The sequence below is a fragment of the Erithacus rubecula genome (genome assembly GCF_903797595.1).
Source record: "Erithacus rubecula genome assembly, chromosome: 3".
NCBI classification, from domain to species: Eukaryota; Metazoa; Chordata; class Aves; order Passeriformes; family Muscicapidae; genus Erithacus; species Erithacus rubecula.
In genome coordinates, this window is record NC_136689.1 from 74,101,255 (window position 1) to 74,123,045 (window position 21,791).

The window sequence follows — 21,791 nt, forward strand, 5'->3', positions numbered from 1 at the left end:
TGTGAGCAGCCTTGGGGAGGCTTAAGGCCTTGCCTTGAGCACACTGGGTGGATTCCACAGTTATTCCAGTGCACTTCATGCATGGCAAGGCAGGGGCAGGTGTCTGACTGTGGTGCTGGAGGCAGTGAGCAGCAAAGTCTGTATGCCAAGGCCAGTGGGAAGAGAGGGAAGAGATGCTGAGGAAGAGAGTGCTTCATTATTGTACTGACACAGGCAAGTTGCCAATGGGTGAGCAACACACACACTGGGAGAACCCTTGCCCAAAATCCTGTGAAGTCATTACTCAAGTCTGAACTAAGTGTCGCTTCAGGTGGATATGGGACTATATCAGTTTAAGGAAGAGCACTAATATGTTGTTTGTAGGTGTCCAAGTAGTCTACCTAGCCAGATCACACTTGAAATATACATTATGGTGAGATACCTGACATTAAGAACTATGGCTGCTGGCCAGAAATTGTCCGTGTAGAATTCTGGAAGATTCTGTTTGTGAGACATTGGGAGATTTAAATCTATTTTTAAAATTACTTTTAACTATCTTCAATTTCTCTTACTTTGAGCAATTTTCTTCTGTCCCAAATCTGTAACATTTAACAAATTTCTGAAGAGCAACCATTTCTCTCTTGGCCTTGATTTTCTTAAGTTCTTTTAGGTTTTTTGTATGTGAAGTCCTTGCAATTCCATTACAATTTAACTAGCTGACCAACACTTTATTCTAGATAAAACGCTGATGAAAGATCATCAGTGTTCTTTAGAGAGACACTGGTTATATTTACTCCTTTTTTTTTTTTTTTTTTTTTTCTGATATGCTTTTTTCTTCAGCAAAAGTATCTTTGAATAAAATAAAGTAATTCTCTTCTAAAAAAAGCTGCATATAAGATGAGAACTGATTGTGAGCACAGTAGAATGGTATTGCAAATTGACCAGTGAGACTGCTTTTAGGTATGCTCAGGTAGAATAATATGCTATCCTTTTATACACACTTTATACACTTTCACTTTATACACAGTGAAAATTACACATTTTTACTTCTCTTCCAAGTAATTTCTAAAATAAGTCTTGTAGTAATTCTAGATATTCAGTAAAGTTTTTTCAGTTCATATCAGAAAAAGAAAATAAAGAATGGCCTCCACTAGAGTAGCTGTTTTCTGCTTAATTGTCTGTCTCTCTGCGTTTGTGTATCCAGCTCATTTCTGCAGAACTTCAGCTTATGGATCAGGGCGAGCAACATGGTTGCTGATTTGGTGTTGTGCTAATATACAGCTCTGAGCTGTCATTGCAACTGCTTTGCATATGTGTGGGGGGGCAAACCAGGACAATATATGAACCTCAAAAGACTAGATTTGAAGAGGCAGTTTGTTGTGTATCAAAATAATGTGAATTGGATTGAGAGAAGATTAATAATTTCAACAAAGGATTCATTAATCAGACCACTATGTTGTTTTATACATACACTTAAATATTCCAAAGTGTTTGAATAAGTATGTCCGAAACTCTTCATATAGGAGGAAGTGGAAAGCTTTAAGTTTTACTTTCATTATTTTTGCTCTTCTCTCAGAAATTTCTAGACTACTTTATCTGACTGTATATGAACTGCATAACACTCTGTATTTGGTTAAGAAGAGTCGTTCAAGGCAATTTTTCTTTCTTTTCCTGTTTACATAGGTCATTCAAAGTCTTGGTCCTTGTTCTGTTATGTATCCTTTTGTTTCAATTTGGTAGTTTTGTGGAGTTTTTGAATAAAATACAGATCTTTCCTTTTCTTTCAAATAGTGGCATTTCTTTTGCGAAAACAAATCAGAATCCTTTGAAATCTATGTCACTCTGTTCTATGAACATTGTAAAGTTTAAGGGTAACATCTCTCTTTCTGTTAATAGTTCATTAATCTTTGTAATTTGACAGGTAAAAATATGGGAGGATGAACACTTGCTCCACCAGAAATTTGTGTGGTACAACACTGCTGGTTTAAAAGAACTTTAGTGTCACTGCCTTCAGAAAAAGTAGCTGCAATAAGCAAACAGCTATTTGAAGAGAAATGTGGACTAATTAATTGAACATATTTTTAGGGCATATTTAAAAAGTCAACAGGTGGTAAATATAGAATTAGTAAAATCGTGAATTAATATGTAAAAAAATTATTTGGCTTTTCTTCTAATCTACTCTAATCCTGTTTTGGTTAACAAGTTACTTTTAACAGCTTTAATATTTTGGTCCCTAAAATACTTAGAAAAAGGCATTTAAGTGTGATAAACTGTGAAGTAAGAGTTACTTGAAGACTAAGAGAAGATAAGTCATGTTTATTTTGGCTATAGAAATTTTTTTTCTTTTCACACTCTCATTGTCTTCAAACATCTATGAATGTGTAAAACAGATATTTTACTAATTTACTTGGCAGGGAATTTATTTGGGCTCATAAAATTGTGTTGGGTTTTTTTCTTAGTTTTACCTTTTGTTTATTTTATAAAAATTATTCTCTAGCTTATTTCAAAAGTTTTTCAGTAGCCATGTAAATTAACCTGTAATTTAAAATGAACTTGGTTTGGGGTTCAGAGAGTCACAAAACCTACAGATTTGGGGACACTAGGGCAAAGAGCCTTCAACCCTGGAGTCCCTGGGGCTGTAGTTTGTGGATCACTTAACTGTGATGGCAGCTTGGGTGCAATGACATTTGAGGTGCATTGAGGCTGAGTTCCTGTGGGTGGCCCAGAGGAGAAAAGCTTGGAGAGAGCAGTGTTGCTACATGGCACTCTCCCCTTGACATGCCTTCTGCAGCCCCAGTGTCCTGTGTGACAGCAAAACAAGTTGTTACAGCATCCCCACACTTTCATCCTACAGAGACATAGAGAGCATAAAAATGAGTGTTCCTTTCCTTGGAAGAATTCTGTGTTCTGCTTGCTAGATGGGGTTATGGATATTTATTATAACTGTTGGTATCTATGATGAACAGGAAAGGATGTAACAGTTTTCAAATTAACCTAGAGATGTAGACTCCCAGTATCTTTGAACATATTTAAGAAATTTTGATATTAAAAAAAGGCCGTTCTATAATGCAGTGTTTGTGAGGCTATGCAATATTTATAACTAGAGAAAAATTAATGACACTAAAGATATCAATTTGGGACCATGTAACAGTGTCAAGCATGCTATTGCTTCAAACCTTGCAATTTTAGCTGGAAGGGTAAGAATTTTCTTGGGTAAGTTAGGTATAAAAAAAGCTTCAGTTGGAAAATAGGTATTAAAAAACTGAAGTCAATGATTCCAAAAGCTGGTTTGAAATTATATTTAAAAAAAAAAAGGCCATCTTAGGTATAAAGGATTTCAGTATGCTACACGTGGTTGCCTTTTTATTTCTTAATTTCCTGAGAGGACAAATAAATTAGCAAAAATTAACATGTATCAATTGATTTAACTGTGCAATAGCCAGTGTTTGTTAAATAAGGCTATATGAAGAATTTTTAGACAACCAGATCTTGTGCCCGAGGAGCTTTAGAGTAACAATAATCAGCTGTGTATACAAACTAGTTCTATGTTTAGTCAAGCAGCTGAAAAGCTGAAAACTGCCAGTGAAACCTGTTAATTGAAGGTAAGAATAGCAGTACTTATCAAAACTTGTCATTTGGGTTTTCTCACCTTATCTCAAAACTGGGAATAAAATGAAATAATAAGTATAAATTTCTGATTCTCAATAAATACTCTTCAGAGATATATTACTAAATTTTAAAGTGATCAGAACTGAGCAAAGCAACAGCAAGAAATGCAAAAGCAATTTTTGCTGTTATTGAGGAAAAGGACAGAGTTTGATGCTATTCCATTTAATTTCTTAATAAGTTTTGGGTTTTATCTTTTATATTTTTTTTTGTTTTTAATTGTGTTTTCTAGTGAAGAACTTGTTTTATAAAAAAGTATCTTACCCAGCACTACCTTTCTGTCAAATAGTGATCCAAGGAAAGTGATCCATTAGTACTGCTCTGACTCAGCCTTATATATAATCAGATGAATTATAGATATTGATGAGGATGTTTTGCTTGTCTTTTTCAAAGGCCATGGTGTTACTTGAGTTCAAATCCTTCACCAACTACAATCATTTATGCTTCTTTCATGGGACTACAGAATGCAGAATGCAAACTGTTGACATTAATACCCTGACTTCACTCAATTATTGTTGTACTTTATGCTGATAAATTTCAGCCAAGCATACAAGAACACTCACACTCTTCACTAAAAACTTTAGAAACTGAAATTTAGGTGGTGTGTAGTACAAAATAAAGAATCTAACTGTTGCAGCTGGTTAGACTATAAGTATGATTCATCTGGAAGATAAAGTAAAATCATGGCCTGTACCAGTTTGGTTGCAGCTGTTACTAATCCTATCGCCAGCTGTGTATCATTTGTAGCATAATTGAGGGTGTGCTTTCCACACCTTGAATGCAGTTATTTATCTAAGCCATAGATTTGAAGTTCATTCTAGACTTGAATAGGCACGTGTGTATCACATCTTGGAAAATTGAGTACTTGGGAGGATAATAAGATGGTTTAATTGCATTCATTATCCTTACCATAGCTTGTCTCTGGGGAAAATGCTACTCAGTTTTCTGGATTGGTTTCAAAAATTTCTAAATACAAGTGGGTTTTCTTTTTGGGTTTGTGTTTGTTGGTTTGTTTTTTGATCTCCTGTCATTCTTAATAGCTGTGCTCCTTCTTCTACTTAATTTTCCCTTCACCACTGTGAGCTGCTTATTTATTTTAAGGTTGTGAGATAATGATGTATGAAATACTCCTCCCAACAGAAAAGATAATTATCTTTGACCAAGAAGCACCTGAAATTTGAAGGATGCTGCAATAGTGACATTTAAAAAATAGACATAAATGTGTCTGGAACTGAAAGAGAAAATTTGCTTCACTGATAAAGTCAAGATTATCAAGACTGTTTGGCAAACTGTATTTTTCTTATTATAGCATCAGAAGACCACCTAGGATACTTTGTTTCAATGAATTGATTAATCAGTCTAGTGAGGTAAATAGCTATCTTTTGGAAGTGCTATAAACTCAAAGCAGGGGAAAATAAGGTCAGTATTTCACCTTTGGTTTAATAACAAGAAGTGGAAAACAGTTTAGAGAAATTTCCTTTTATGAGAAGAGACCAAGAACAAACAAATGCAAAACTCTCATATTTTTTCAGAGTAGGACTTCTGTCATCACACAAAAATTAAATCTATCTTCTTCTTATTTTCTGAAAAATACTGATTACTCAGTGGTTGTGAAGAGTAATTTCCATTATTTGTTATTAATATAAACTCTTTAAGGAAAAGAGTACATTTTTAATTGTATGTAATTATAGAAATATCTCTCTAGGATGTTCCCACAGTCTACAAATGATATTAATAATTAACTGGAATTTGACTGCTGTAAAAGTATATATTTGTATTGATCTCAAAAGTAGTATTTTTTATTTTAGAAATATCAAAAAACGTGTTGTTTTAAAGTTTCCAATATATATTGTAAATGTATTTTTTGCATTTTTGAATTTATATGTTTTATTCTGATGTGATGTTCAAGATATTGCTTCCTAGATTTCTATTTCAGTTCAGTTAGCCAATTAGCCTCAGCCAATTCTTTAGTTTCAGTTTGTGATGATCATTATCTTCTTTAGATAAATTAACATATCATTCAATATTATTAATATATATATTCTCTTTATTAATTTTAATGAGAAAAATTAACTTCCAACTCCATAATTTAGATTTTATCTATTTTTCTACAAGGATGGATCAAATATATAAAACATTTTTTTATTGCTGGAAAAAAAAATTAAAAAATTATATATTTTTTATTGAGGAATTCAGATCAGGTACACCTGCAGTCACTTGATAGTGTATACTTTATATTGGCTTAAATAAGGAAAGTAATTTGTAAACTATTCAAGTGAAAGAAAATCTTTTAAGTCTCTAATGTGTAAGTATTTCTTACCTTGTACATTGAATTATAAGAGGAGAATGCTGTTTCCACACAATCAGCTTACATTATTTGAAATAACTTATATTGCTTTAAATGTTTATGATAGAATCAAATTCAGCTACAGTGGGTGGTGGGGAAAAATAAATTTTAAATAGATGCCTTAAGAAGAATTGTGATGAATTGTTAAGTACAAAAGTAGGGTTTTGTTTTTTTTTATTTTAAACCTTTGTGCTTTATTAGATTTTCTTTGAGCAGCAGTAAGATCTGAACTTGGTGGTTTTTTTATTTTTTTTTTCTGTTACTTAAGACACTGTATTGATTTATTATGTTGTTCATGTGCCATTTCATTAAAAAAGATTATAAAAATTCAAGTGAGGAATTATTAAGTTTAATTTTTAAAATAATGTTAGAGTTCTGGGAAAAAAATTTTAATTACCTATTGCAGTCACCCCCCCCACCATAAATTCTATAGTTATGACCATATGGTCACATGGATGCATTTGCAGGCTTTGAATTTGCATTCTGTTTTCAAGTGTGCTAAAATTGTACTGACACCTCATATAGCTTATTTAAGCAAAAGTCATGCACATATGGCAAGCATGGTGTGAAGAGTGATTTTGTAACTAGCTCTCAGTGCTGTACCAGGCTCAGTCAATCAACACCATCCTGGCAGAGTGGCAAACAGAATCTGCAGAGCGATTATACTCCATCAGTGTGTATTGTCCTACAGGTTATAACGACTATTTTACTACTTCTATATAAAATGAATCCTTCATCTGTATTTTCCATGCTTAGGCTGCTCTTGGCCCATTTTCCTTTCTGAATGTGGTTTAGCAAGGCTGCCTGCTTCTGTTAGCCAGTCCCTCCTGAATTGATTTGCCAGTATGCAGCGAAGGTCAAAGTAAGGAAGTCTCGAGGGTCATTATGTTTGTTCGTGGCTTGTGGGCAAACTGGTTAATGGGTTGAATGTGGGAGCAGCTTTGCTGTTCCCTTGAGGGCAGGACAGACAGGACAGGACCTGAGCACCACATATTATATTTGTAGCAGCTAATCAACCAGTCGCTGTAGTTTTCTAACTACCCTTTCAGTGCACAAATAGCTGCAGGCACAGCATGTGCAATCTTTTGTTTAGAAGGGATGTGGTAGGGATATTGGGGAGCTGAAGTCATTTTCATTAAAACAAATACAAATCTGTAGGAAGAATAATTTAGATGCTTTTTCTCTATGAAACAACTTGCTCATGCTGTGTTTGTGGTGATGACTGCTAATGTAGAGGTATCAAAAAGCCTCCTGTGCTTTCACTGGACACACTATGTAATTTTTAAAGAAAACAGGCCTACAGAATTAGCATACCATAGCAAATTTTTATTTCCATCTTAAATAATGAGCAGGTGACCAACATTTTCTTCTGAAAGACCTTTTAAGTATTCATGCAAAGTTTTTAGAATGAGATATATTAAAAAAAAAAAAAAAGAAAAACTAAAATGTACATAACAAAATATAATTCTAGGGAGATGAAAAATTGAAGAAGGGAGAATCAGCACCTAATGAAAACCTCTACAAATATGTGTCATTCAGAGGCAGGGAGAACAGGTGATATTGGGAGAGGAATTTATCTATGTCTGGTTTGCCTTCCAATACTGAATTCAGCTGCAGTAAAACACATATAAGAGGATATGCTTCAGCTATTCAATTCTGGAACTTTTCATCTATTGTGAGGCAATACAGAATATCAGTAAGGATAACATTGTTCTGAAATTCATGGGAGACAGAGCTAGAACTTTAGCTTAACAGGTTAAAAAGGTGCTTAGGGTCCAGCATGAGGAAGTTTAGAATGTTTACCTAAAAATCATTTTTGCTGGAGAAGCTGGCTATAGCCTTTATATTTGATGGACAGATGTAAGCATTTTGTCTGACCTGTTACAGATATCTGTTTCCCTCTGCTAACCCTAAAGAGGGTCTCAATGACTAGCTGCTTGAAACATTTTAAAGGTCTAAATTTTGTCAGATTAATCCATCTTCAATCTATTCAACTACTTCAGGGGGATTGAAAGTATGTGTGAGTAAAATAACCCCTATCACATTCTATTTTCCAAACCCTTTGAATGTGCTAATACTTACAACAATATTATGAGTAAATTCAGGTACTTAGTAAAATTATATTTAAGAAGTGGCTTACTAAGATGAACACAGTATGAAATGTAGGAGCTATAATGGCAAGAAAATTAATCACTAGAGGAAAGAGAAAAAATCACTCAAATTTCCTTTTTTTTGTGAAGACTTGTACAGATATTTTCCATTGTTTCAGTATCAGTGAGAACTTTGAGACACTGACTCTTACAAGACTTCATGGTCCTGAGTTATATGAACTTGCAGGCAGTGCTGTGTCCTGGGAGTTATACATCCTTAGTAAAACCAGAATGAATCTAGACTTTGATCTTTCTTTCCATAAGAGATATTTTTGGAGTTCTCTCATACTTTTTGTTTACCTTCTCCAGTTGAAATTCTATTTTTTGATAGTTTTCAGAGTCGTGGGATAAGAGAAGAACTTATGTTACTCGTTTTCTTATGGTGTCCACTATCTTGGCAGTCCAAAAGATGAAAAGCATCCCCTTTACCATGCAGATGAAATTTACACTATATTGCTGTATTTATCCCAGTAAGTTCTTACTCCATTATAAAAAATAAAACAAAAAACAGTAACAAGTTATTGACCTATAATTTTTATATTCTTCCATAGAAAAGAAGTTCTTGAAGTTCATGAAGTTCTTCAGAAAGAATACTGCGTTTAATAACTAACCCAGCTTTTATTCTTACTTGCTAGTGGTACTCCAGAAACACAACAGTAGAAGGACAGGAGACATCCTAAACTGAAGTTCTTACAATAACTCAGACTTGCCAACCAATAAAAAGATAACTAAATATGTTCTCTCTCTGCAGTCATAATACTCGCAGATTGATTTAGAATCATTGTGCTTGGAAGTTGTGTGCTCTTATTTCAAAGAAGATAAGACCAACTTCCAGAGCACACAGGAATTTTAGGAAGACTGCAAAAATGGCATTAGGGATGTCAACAATATCAAATAACTTTGGAACTCTGGACAAAGAAGGTGTAATTAGATAATTATTAATTTAAATGTCTGTGTGAAGGCATTATTATTTTAAATGGGAGAGTTCAATGCAGCAGGTGATGGTGATTAATTTTTTTGCCAGAATTTTTCCCAAGCTTAAATGATTTTTATTTTACATAAGATTTTTAGTAAAGGTTGATGCCAAATCTGTGCTACCTACAGAAATGAAAGAATCCTTAGAACACAACTGTTTCATTCAAAATTATGAGCATGCTGTCTATGTGGTGTGGGAGTATGTTTTAAAATGCGTGTGGATGTAAACAGAAAACAGTTTGTTTGGCTTGTTTATGTTTGTAATGTGTTTTCAAGAGAGGAAATAGTAAAATGAAAAAAGTCCTCTGTCAAAAGACAGTCACTAGCTGTACTCTGTGCTCCTCTTGAACACATATCCTTCACAAATCAGATTTAGTACCCTGTGTCAGGTGATAATCCATTGCTCCACCGGCATATTGCATATCTCTGAGTGGGGGGATTACAAAAATTGGCTCACAACTGAATAATAAAATGGGTAACTGCAGTTTTTGTAACACTTAATATATAATTTAAAAAGCTCAGTGAGTGCTGAAAGCTTGATGGTTTACTTCTTCCTTACATTGTGCAGCTCTCGCATTTTTGCAAAATACGTGTAAAACGTCACAGTAATTGAAAAGTGTCAGTAGCTTGCTGGGTACAGCAAAAGCTCTTTATGCTTTGAAGTTCCCTGAGTGCTGGTGCAGCACTTTGAAAAATTCCTTAATGACTGAGTAGCAGTTCTTGAACTAGTGATTTGGGAGTCCCCTGCTAGCTTACTAATGATTCAGACAGCAGCATTAAATCAGTTGCTTTAGTTTAAGTACTTCTTGAATGTACATAAAGTCTCACTTTATTGGAAATTGAACTAACTACCTGCAGTCTGAAAAGCAATAAGTTGTGCACTTAAGCAAAGGTGAATTACTAATAAAGAGAGAGCTTTTTTCAGTATGCACTTTTTGAAAGCTCTTAGCTGTTTGGGTCGAAGAATGGTACAACAGTTGTTGAAGGCTCACATGTTGGACTCTATCAGTCCTTGGAGTGATCTTTTTAACATTTTTCAGTAAAAAGTGACACAGAAATACCATGATATAAGTTTTCAGAAGACATAAGAGGCAACACTTCAACAGTATTTCACATATACATTAAATTTTCCTAATCTCTTCAGCAGCTGCACTTTTTTCTTTTTGGCTCTGACAGTGACTTTAGAATAAAATGAGGATGGTACTACTAGTATAGAGTCTACTTTCAGCCTATGTTGATTTCCTCCATGTTTTACTTAAATATTATTAAAAGCTGTATGCAGAGTTTTGTGAATTTATCACCCATGGGTTACACTGCTGAGTACACCATTTGATAAATACTTTATCTTTTCTAGATTTTATTTTTCTCAGTCCAGACCTACATCAGAAGGACATCCAAAAATGTCAGGAACAGTTCACAGGTAGCATGTCCTGAGCAAACTCAAACACAAAAAGGAAGCATACAGAAGGTGGAAGCAGGGACAGATATCTGAGAGGAGTATTGGGGCAGCATTTGAGCAGATATGCTGTTTTAGGAGGGACAAAGCCCAGATTCAACAGAATCTGCTCAGAGATATCAAAAGACAATGAGAAGGATTTCTATGTATATATAGGTGATGAAAGGAAGAATAAGGAAAATGTGTGCCTACAGCTGAATGAGGCAGGGAACCTGCTGACACAGGACATGGAAAAGGCTGAGGTTCTGAATTCCTCATAGGTTTAGCTGGCAAAACCATTCTTCAGAAATTTTAATTTTTAATGGAAAAGCCTAGTGCAAGGAAAATTTACTTGTGGAAGATTATTAGGTCAGAGAATATTTAAACAAACTGGGCATATCTAAGTACATGGACTGTGATGGGAAGTGGTGTTTGACCAAACTGATAAACTTTTATGAGAAAATGACAGTCTCAGTAGATGAATGTTGACCAGTGGGCAGTCATTAAGGCTACCTAGGTGTCAACAAGGTTTTTGACACTCTTTCCTGTAAGATCCTCATAGAGAAGCACTAGGTTCAGCTCTTCTTACCATCTTTAAAGATCTGGATGATGGGGCAGACTGTAACCTCAGCTGGTTTGTTGATGCCACAACACAGGGAGGAGTGGATGACCAGAGGTTGTGATAACATGCATAAGAACCTGCACAGGCTGGAGAAATGGCCTGACATGAACCTGATGGAGTTCAACAAGGGGAAATGTGGGGTCATGCACAGGGGGAGGAATAAACCAAAGCAGTGTAGCCAACCACTAAATGTGAGGGGGCTGTTTAGCTGGAAAGCAGCTTGGAAGGAAAGGAACTGTGGGGCCTGTGGACACAATGTGAAACACAAAGAAAGCTGTTGGTGCCCTGGGCTGCTTTAGGAGTGTTGTTACAGAAAAATTGTGCAACTTGCACAACAGAGTTGGACAACCCAAATAAACAGATCAATATAAAGAACTGTATAAAAACAGATATAAAGCAATACAAAGCCAGCAAATGAAAGGATGCAGAGTTAACAGGTAAAGCTTATCTGGGAGAAAGGAACACACAGAAGATTCCATTGGTCACAGAAGCATGGAATAATGGAATGTTTCATTAGGGGTAAATACAAAACTGTCTTAAAGACGAATAAAAATTTTTTCCCTTAAAAAATATTTATCTGTGTTTGAAATTTTGTTGTTTCTTTTTTTTTAATTATTTTTAATTTACATTGATTTAAGAGATTTTGTTTTATTCATTTATGTATATAGACATATCTTTTTCTTTTGGTGTGAAACTTGCAATCTCCTAAAACTAAATTATTTCTATTTATCTTTCTGACCCTATCTGAAAATGTGCATAGTGGTATTGAGAGTGCTCTCTTGACAATCAATGTAATTTTTTTGAAAAGAACTCATGACAAAGTCTGGTTTTTTTGTGTGCAGATGCTTACATATGCTGTCTCAAACTGAAAAGAGAAAATATGGGCTACAAAATGTAGGGTCTGAATAAAAAAGAGAGTTGTTTTTTCCATTTCCTTGATCAGCTGAAGAAATAAAAACTTGTTCAATAATATTAGCAGAAAGTGGAGAAATCTTTCTTCCCAGATGTCTGTTTTCTTCAGTGAGTTTGTTGAAGGAGGCATTTGTAAACTTCAGAAATCAAAAAACCACCTAAGACCATTCAGATTTTCTGAATAGTGTGTATCTTTTTTGCTGTAAAGAAATTTTTTTAAAAAAAATAAGTGAATTTATGGTTTGTTATAGAATTTTTTTTGTTTCACCTGAATTTCTTTCAAATAAGACAAGTGCACTTCCTAGTATAGGTGGGATGGCATGCTTATTATATAATACAAGAATCTCCCTGGTTCTGTTTCTCACATTTTTAGGCATTATGTGATGTCTCTAACAGAAAAATGTCTTGCCTCAGGCTTGCAGATTTTTTTCTTCTTTGAATATGTCAGATTGAAGGAGAACATTATTTTTAATCAATCTTGAGATTTGTCTTAATAAACATTTAAGCTTCAAGTAGAGTCTATTTATCTGTCACAATAGGCAATCATCTTTTGTTTGTTACATCTTCCTGATTCTGGTATGCCGAAATTCCAAGGATAGATTTTTAGTGTCACCCTGTACAAGCCCCAGCAAGAGTCTGACCACTTCATGAGCCAAAAAAAAAAAGGAATACAAGACAAAAGAAAAAAAAATTGCTATTCACACTTGATAGATCAGAAAACTGAAACAAAATCTACCAAAACTACTCATGATCATGCAGCAATAAATGATTATCAGGGTATTCATCCTTGAGTTTTTTCACCTCAAAATTTCATCTCTTTAAAAGAATTATTAGTTTTTTCTTTTCAGCTTTACTTACTGTATTTTTGAAATTTAAAGAATGTGCCTGAGGAAAACATTAATGTTTTCCTAGGACAAGGACTGTCATATTTGAATCTCTTTCCTTTTGCTCCTAAGACAGGCACAGGCTGCTCTGCTCTCCTGATATGCAGACAACTACAGTAAGTGCCATACCCTAAATAAATTCTTCAGCTGTTTCAAGTTCAAAGTTCAAAGCTGTTTCCTTTCCTTCAAGCTACAGATTGTTTTCAACATAGAGTCAATTTGTGGGAAATCAAAAATTGTATTTTAACCTCACTGAGCAGACCAAGACCCAATTACACTTTATGAAGATGAGATGTATGTCAATGTGTAATTTAAAATATGCTGTGAGACCTCCCGTGAGCTCAGAAATTATCTTCGAAGTCATGGTTTAAAAAAAAAAAAAAGTGTTTGCTTCCTTTATCTTGGGATGTTTCTTTCCATGCAATGAACATTATCAGACTTCAAACAGTCTGAAGGAAAAAAGAGCCTTTTCCTCTATGTATCCAAGGGAAAATATATTCCATCACTCTTGATTGTTTGGCAGGAAAATAAACTGATACCAGTTTTTGCTTTCAATACCATTCTCTGAAGAAAATTCATGATGCTGCTATGGTGAATCCAAAGCTGTTCCTCTGCTTTCTATTTTGTTATATTTCTGCTTAATACAATTATATTCCATTTTCTTGTGTATTTGCCTTTTAGTAAGTCTGGTTTTCTGTTCATGCTAGATATTCAGTTGTGTCCTTTTGGTACTGGAAATTAAAATGTCACTGCAGACAGAAGTCTAAGACTGAATTGAGAGTAAGCAAATCTTGAATTTTTCAACAGAGTATATTCATCCGTACATTTGAGAAAATGTAACTGTGTATGTAAACTTCACAGAATTTGAACAAATTATGTTTTGGGAAGCCACCTAAAGTTCTGATCATAGCAGTATTGAATGTTTTTTATTTTTATCTGATTTTGTTATTAAGGACTTAAGGTACATAAAAATTGATGGGGATTATCTATACATGCGAGAATGAAATTCTATTTAAAATAGTAAAATATGTTTTCTCTCTTTTCCATCTCATTAAGTGGAGATTTTTTTTTTTTTCTTAACGAATTGAGATAAGTAGTTGAGTTGTACTGCATGTCTGAGAACATTTTCCATTTGCAATGAGTTGGAAACAAAATAGCTAGAAATCATTTGGGGGCTTGTACATTGAAAGGTTAATTGGTAAGACACAGCTATGATCTGTTTCAGCCAGAGATTTAGATAACTAATTTAGTATGGCTTCCTTGTAAATTAGATGTAATGCTTTAGTAAGTGAAGGGTCACTTTTTCCAATGGAATTCTAATGTGATCTCTAAATGCTGTTTTTCAGATTATGTATATGAGTAAATACTAGTGCAAATGACCTTAGGACTGTTCTAGTAAATTTTGTCATCACTACAGACACCTGAACACTGCTGCCTATTCCCACATTATGCTTCCAGTATTTCACTTCCAGGGGATGTTTGGGGTAGACCATGACAAATTGTTTTTGATATATGGACTTCAGTAGTTAACTTCTTTTAAGAAAAGTGTTTAAGTGATCATGAGATTTAGCACATTTCATTCAGGTTGTGAAATAACATTAAATGATGAACAAAGCAAAATATAGATGCATTGAAATCTATAGGTGACATTTTAAGTTCAATATTTAGAATTAATGTGTAAAGAGTAAAATACTACTAAACACAAAAAATGTAAGAAGATGTTTGTTTAGCAGGAAAAACATTTTAACAGTCATGCTTAATTTATATTTTCATAGACTAACAGAATCCTTTAGGTTGGAAAAATATTTAAAATCATCAAGTCCTACCATTAACCCAGGAGTGTAAAATGCACCTCTGAACCATGTCTCTGAGTATCGTATCTACTTAAATATCTCCATGCACAGTGACTCAACCACTCACTTGCATTTGCTCCCTTCGCTCTTCAAGTCCTTTCTCCTTTGCACACCTTTGAATATAAATTTAGGTCCATGTATGGGAACAAAACAGAAAAATCAATGCTGCTTCCCTCTCCACAGTAGTGGCAGAGACAGAATTCAGGCTATAATTTGCTCTTCTTTCACTGAATAACTGCACTTCTCTTTAGTCTAGGAAGATTTTGATGCTACACTGGTTCCAAATAATTTAGATCATATATATATATTCAATATATAAAGAAATAATTATATAAAAAATTGGAAGCAAGCAAGGCTATGTTCTTGACAAGAAAAGATCTGGATTCTAAAAATTTAGCTGAAAAGAACAACCCAGTAGTGTAGCACTTTTCTAACTAATTTGTGTGAATAAATAGGTGCATAAGGCTCTATAACCTTAAACTCATTATATCAAAAATAATATTTTTAATACTTTCAAGGTCTAATTTCTGCTCAAAATATTTTTATTTTGTTTATCCACTTGACTCCCACACAGTTTTTCTCTTGAACTGCTCTATACATGGTTTCCAAGAACCTTTTATATTCACATATCTGCTTCAGTGATATAGTTGCATTTATATCCACCAACATTTTGGCCCTGATCTCATATAGTTCAATGTAATTGGTGTAGTGGTAGAGTTAATTTCCATATTTTATGAGAACTTATATGGATCTTTACAGAAGCATACATAAGAAAAAAAAAATTAAGAATGGCTTTTCAGAAGTGAATACAAAGATTAGATATGGTAAAACAAGAGTATTTCTTTGTTTCCTTTGTTTTTCTTAGTGATGAGAAATCTGCTAAATATTTAACGATACATTAATAGTTCCCAGTAAAAATTATGATGCTGAATTCCTTTTCACTTAAGAAATAGAATTAATGTCAGTTTCTCCATTTCAGAGGCTTCCATGCCCACACAGATGTTAATGCCTTATAAATTTGATATTTATCAAATGATAGGTATGTGGAATTTCCCCTATTAAATGCATGTCCTGAATTATAAAATCTAAATAAGATTTTATTAATAGAAATAAAATTTCCATGTATAACAGAAATATTATATTATTTATAATTTCCATTTCATATTTATTTATAATTTCCATTTCATAAAATTTTCTAAAACAAGTGGAAAATTTAAAAAAAAATACATCATAGGTTATTTAGTGCAAAAAAAACTGGTGAAAGGGATGGAAGGACGCCTTACAAGAAAGGAACCTCTGAGGACTTTGGACTTAATCAGTTCGGAGAAAAAAAGGATGACTGGCTTTTCCAGCTAAGAAACTAAGAATAAAAATGTATATATAGTCAACCATTGCATATTTCACATCTTCAGCTTAAAATCACCTTCAGATCTGTGAGGTTACTGTTTTGAACATAGGCTAATTCAAGAGATTATCCTGCAAATGCATTTAGACTGATAAAGTGTGCCAACTATCTCATTGTCTTGGTAAGCATATGTCATTGCTCAACAGGCACCTGAAGAGAATTTTATTCTTTTTTATTATTTAATCATCTCTTTTATGATATCAGACATTTTTAAGATGTTTGCCTTTTTTCTGGTTAGTTTTGGTTTGTTATATAGACATCTAAGTGATGCCAACGCCTCCATACAAACACTGTTCTTCAGCTCTTCTTTTTCCTTTTCCAGATGGTCATGAACCAAGAATTTGGCAGCAAAATTACTGTTTCCTGCCTATGGAAATTGAATTTTGTTTTGGTTTTAGTTGTACCCTGAATTGTTAGAGAACAAGTAATTGATTATTGATTTTAGATTATAGGTAAGGAATAGCTGAAGACTTAAAATATAAACTGAAGACTTTAGTCTTTGTCTCAGTTGTGTCCAAGTTTGCTTTTTTTCTGTAGGTAAAGATATGCCAAGATATTTATGAGTTTTGATCTCTTTAGGAGCATCAAGGGAAAATGGAGTTTTAAAGTTGTCTTTTTTTAGTTTTTGTTAGCTTGCAGATATCCTTTTCATCTGTGTACTGCAACACAAAAAAATAGTAGCTAATAGTCATCATTCCCAATGCTTAAACAAACTGAGATTTAATGAAAGGGTAGATGACACTAATAGATAGTAAGGCCAGCAAGATCTCACAAAATCAAGATAATAAAAAATTTAACTGTAATCCCATAGTCTGATTAACATTGTTACCTTCTGACCTTCCGGCTGTTTTGTTGTCTAAAGTAGTTTGGGTTTTTTTGCTTTGTAGACATAAATTCATTATGAATTTAATCAGTCTGTTTTTACTCATAGTATTTTTCTAACTTAGAAGCCAGAAATTGACATTTCACATGATACAAGACATTGGAGAACTTGTAAAAGAAAATATTTTCATTTTTGTTTTTATTGAAACCGTAAATGATGATTTATAAAAACACAGTCAGTACCACAATGACACTTGAAATTATGTGTCTGAACTTCATAACACAACTAACTCAGTTCAGTATTTTTGGGGGTTTTTTTGTTTGTGGTTTTTTTTTTGTTGTTGTTTTTTTTGTTTTGGTGGGGTTTTTTTTGTTTTTTTTTTTTTTTTTTTTTTTTTTTTTTTGGGTTTTTTTTTCAATCACTGTACTTAGTATGTGTATTTGATAGAAATTTCCCTTAGTGGAGCTAGGGCTCTAGATATCACTAAAATTCAAGTTCTAGAATGTTAGAGTACAAATGGATCAGTGATTCCTTATTTTAATCTTGCACGGAATTGTGCACTGCTGCAATAAAATGACTGGACAAAGGAAACTGAAAACTGTCAGTTTGCAAGGGCAAAACGATTCTGACAGTAAATATGGATGTTCAAATGTCAAGAGGGACTCGATTAAATCCATAGATTTCTTTCAATCTAATATACTTAAGAACAATTATTTTATACTTTTCTTTAAATGTTGGCTAATACAGATGCATGTGGTACTGAAGATGTATCTTTGAAAGCACAGCAGAGTAGACAAAAAAATCAGCTTTCAAAGTTTTGAACAAATAACACTGTTGTGATTTGACACTGGCCAAACACCAGGCACTCATAAAAGCCACTCACTCACCGTCCCCTGCCACAGCAGGACTGAGGAGAAAAAATCCCCATGGGCTGTGGGTGGATCTCTGCATCCCCCTGGATCCCCATGGCTGCAGGGCACAGCTGTTTCACCATGGTCTCACCACAGTCTGCAGAGGAATCTCATCTCCAGTGCCTGGAGCACCTCTTGCTCTCCTTCCCCACTGACCTTGCTGTCTCCATGGTGTCTCTCTCACATGCTCTCACCTCCTCCTCTTCTCTGGGTTAAAAAAAAAGAAAAACAAATCTGTGCACTTTGTTTTGATTTTCTTCTTAAATATGTCATCACAGAGATGTTATCACCATCTCCAATTGGCCCAGCCCTGTTCAGCATCATGTCCATCTTCAGAGCCAGCAGGGATTGGGTCTGCTGAACATGATGGAATCTTCCAGCAGCTTCTGACTGAAGCCACCTCCTTGGCCCCCCAACACCAAAAATGTGATAGTGCAAAACCAACGCATACATTAACACAAAAATGGTGACTTAGTGGGAACCTTTAAAATACCAGACAGACAACCAACCACCAACCAAAGTCAGGAGACAATAAAATGGGAAAAAATTAGCAAACTAAAAGAACTAAAATAATTTTTCTCAAGTCTCAGAAAACACCATAAGACACACCAAATGAAAATACTCCAACTACTGTAGCAATACAAAGATAAAAGTTTTTCTATGAGACTAGAAAGTACTTTTAAATGTGTGTTCTTGTTCCATGAAGAAAATCTTTCGAATCCTTTTAGTATTTAAAAAATAAAAAGAAAAACGTAAGTATGAGGATATCTGCTGTGTTGCAAATTTGCACCTAAATATTGCTTAAAAGCAATATGCAAGCAATATTCTTCCTATTCTTACCACTGTCACTCCATTATCTTGTTTTCAATGTACCATGAGAATGTTCTAGCACTCAGATGAAAATAGACTTTGGATGAAGAGACATCAGTTAATCTTGAAACTTGCAAGTCTCAAAAATTGTTAACAAAGGAGAAATAAGAGTAATTGTATGAGACTCCATTATATTGCTGTTGAAAAAGTAATACAAAACCCTCAAGTCACGGGCCACTCTGACATAAAAATAGTTATAAATCAAGATTTGCTTTAATGGTAGCAGTGTGTTTATTTTAATTTTGCAAACTACAAATGCATAATTCCCTCACTCTTAGATAGTCTTGAATGACAGTGTAATATATACCATTTCTTGGATATTATTGTGAATGCTGGATGCCTTGTTTTACCTTCTGTATCATGCATTGGCTTTCATGATTTCAAATGGATGTGTGTGTGACTATATATCTTGTTCTCCAGAAATACTGAAGTAAAAGACTTTGAAGCAGCTATTGACAGAAATTAGTTTCTTGCTTCTTACTGCCTAACTACATTGCTGTTTTGTGGGTTACAAATGAAACTCTGATTAACCGTTTTTAGTTGTTTCTCATTTCTGTCTTGGCTTTGTGCAGCTTTTGTTACTTTCATTAAATACTTTCTTCATTAGTTTCTTCTTCCACATATACCACAATCAACTTTCAAAGCTGAGTTCACTTACATTTATTATATATGCATTCCCTTCAAACAAGCTGTCTTCTTTTGGTTTTTTTTTAGCATAACTTGTTTGTGTTGGTACAGATAAAATAATTTGAAGAAAGAAGTAACTTACGGGATGATTAGGATTACATTTTAAAGTGAAACTGATAAGTTCAATACAAATGAAGCTAAAAATGCAAATGGATTTTTTTATTAATGTCTGTTGTTTTTGTTTAAAAATAAAGTTGTCACAAAATCGTAGATTGGTTTCTTAATGACAAAAAATTTGTAATATTACTGATTTTTTTCCTCAGGTCTGTGAAAACCTTTGGTTTTTATTTTTAACTTAAATATGTCAAAAAGTCCTTGAAATTGATAAAAAAAACTCTGAGAAATTTAAAACATTCTAACAATGATAATGACTTCAGTAGTTTGATTTCTCTTGATAGCATCTGCTGCTTCTTCACTGCTTGTATACTCCATGTGCATTTCTAAAAATGTGTGATGAGTGTTAAGAGGCACCTGGGGGCTGTGTTTCCTGAATTTTATATGGTTTTTGAAATAAAGTAAAAACACAACAACTTTACTTGCTATTTGGGTTTTTTAAATTCTTTCAGTAAATCAAAAACTATAATGGCGTGCAGGAGTGGGAAGTATGACAATTAAATAGCTACTCTTGTTATGTTTTGCATAAAATAATATAATGTTAAAGGGTTGGAAAGGACCTTAAAGATCATCAAGGCCTAACAACATCCACAACACCAGGCTGCTAAAACCTTGTCCAGCCTGACTGTAAACATTGCCAGTGTTGCGGCACCCACAACCTCTTTGGGCAGCCTGTTCCAGTGTCTCACCACTCACAGTAAAGAATTTCTTCCTAATAGCTAATACAAATTTCAGGTCTTTCAGTTTGTACCCATTACCCCTCATCCCATCACTACAGTTCTGGACAAAGAGTAGCTCTCCAGCTTCATTGTATGGAAAGATACTGGAATGTTGCTGTGAGGTTTCCACATTATCTTCTGTTCTTCAGGCTGAATAGCCTCAACTTTCTCACCCTGGCTTTTTGGGGAGGTTCCCAATTTCTCTTATCAAATTGGTGGCCCTCCTCAAGACTTGATGTAACAGTTGCATGTCTGTCTTAATGGGGGGACACCAGAATTGTACACAGTTCTACAGGTGGAGTCCCACAAGAGCAGAGGAGGGGGTGAGAACCACCTCCTTTAGTCTACTGGTGACACTCTTTTGATGCAGCCCAAAATTCCATTGGTTTTCTAGGCTTTAAGCCTAAATCTGAGTGCCATGTTTTTTCAAAAATTATGGAAAATGACTTAGCAGGTTTTTCTGGCAGCTCCCTCAGGACCTGCAAATTAATTTCATTGGCTCCCATGGACTTGTGAACATTGACATTCCGTGGTCTTGAACATATCCCTCTCCTACAGTGGGCTTAGGGCTTTAATTCTCTCAGTCCCTGCATTTACATTCTTAACATGGGTGGCGTGGCAAGAGCACTTGCATTTGAAGATACATAAGGAACATATCTTTATGATAATATTCTTTCTCTAGAATCTACATGAATACCTTTTTTTAGACACTTGAAAGTTTGTGGTAAGTGATGTCGACACATTTTATTTTAGGAATTTGTGAAATCATAGTTACATACACATCTGCTGAAAATCTGGTAAGGATTGCCTGATAGGAATATTTTTATATAGTGGCCTATTTATGAGCTTCCTTGCTGATTACATTTTAAAAGAATGTCTCCCTGCACAGATGACATTCAGTTTTCTAATTTGCTTTTAAAAAGGTAATCCCTTTTAGAGATTTATTTGCTTAAGATAATGAGGTAGGATTACAGCAGAATTAACTGCAATGCTATTAAGTGTTGGTTTGGTTTTGGTTTTGTTTTTTTTTTTCCATGGGTCTAGCCTTATGCTTTCCGTTTGAAAGTAAGCTGAGATTTATTTTTCCTAGGTTACAAAACAAATTCAAGACCAGAAGACAAAAAGGCAGCTGAGGCAGTAATTCTCCTGAAGAATTAAGAAACCAATGTCTTTGAGGTATGTTTGTTTTGGAAATGTTAATTATTTATTAATCTTGACTCTATGAATGAGAGTAATGGTGAGTGCTTTTGAACATTAGCAACTATTTTTGCATCCTCAGATGTAGTTCATTTGAAAGGAAACTCAATTTTTAATTTTTTTTTTTTAATATATAAGTATTGGGAATTAGTTGTAAATCTGCTTCTGTTTTATGCAACACTATCTTTCTGCCTATAAAATTAGATATACCCACCTGCACAGTTAAAAATCTAGAAGCGTTC

The 21,791-nt window shown here is 34.1% G+C and overlaps 1 protein-coding gene across 1 annotated transcript in view; it reads left to right on the forward strand.

Annotated features, from left to right (window-relative positions):
* CDH18 (cadherin 18) overlaps positions 1-21,791 on the forward strand; it is a 478,444-nt gene that overhangs the window by 174,586 nt on the left and 282,067 nt on the right. The window contains exon 3 of the mRNA XM_079299710.1: positions 21,443-21,528. The gene's annotated coding sequence lies outside the window, so the exon portion shown is untranslated. The remainder of the gene's footprint in view (positions 1-21,442; positions 21,529-21,791) is intronic.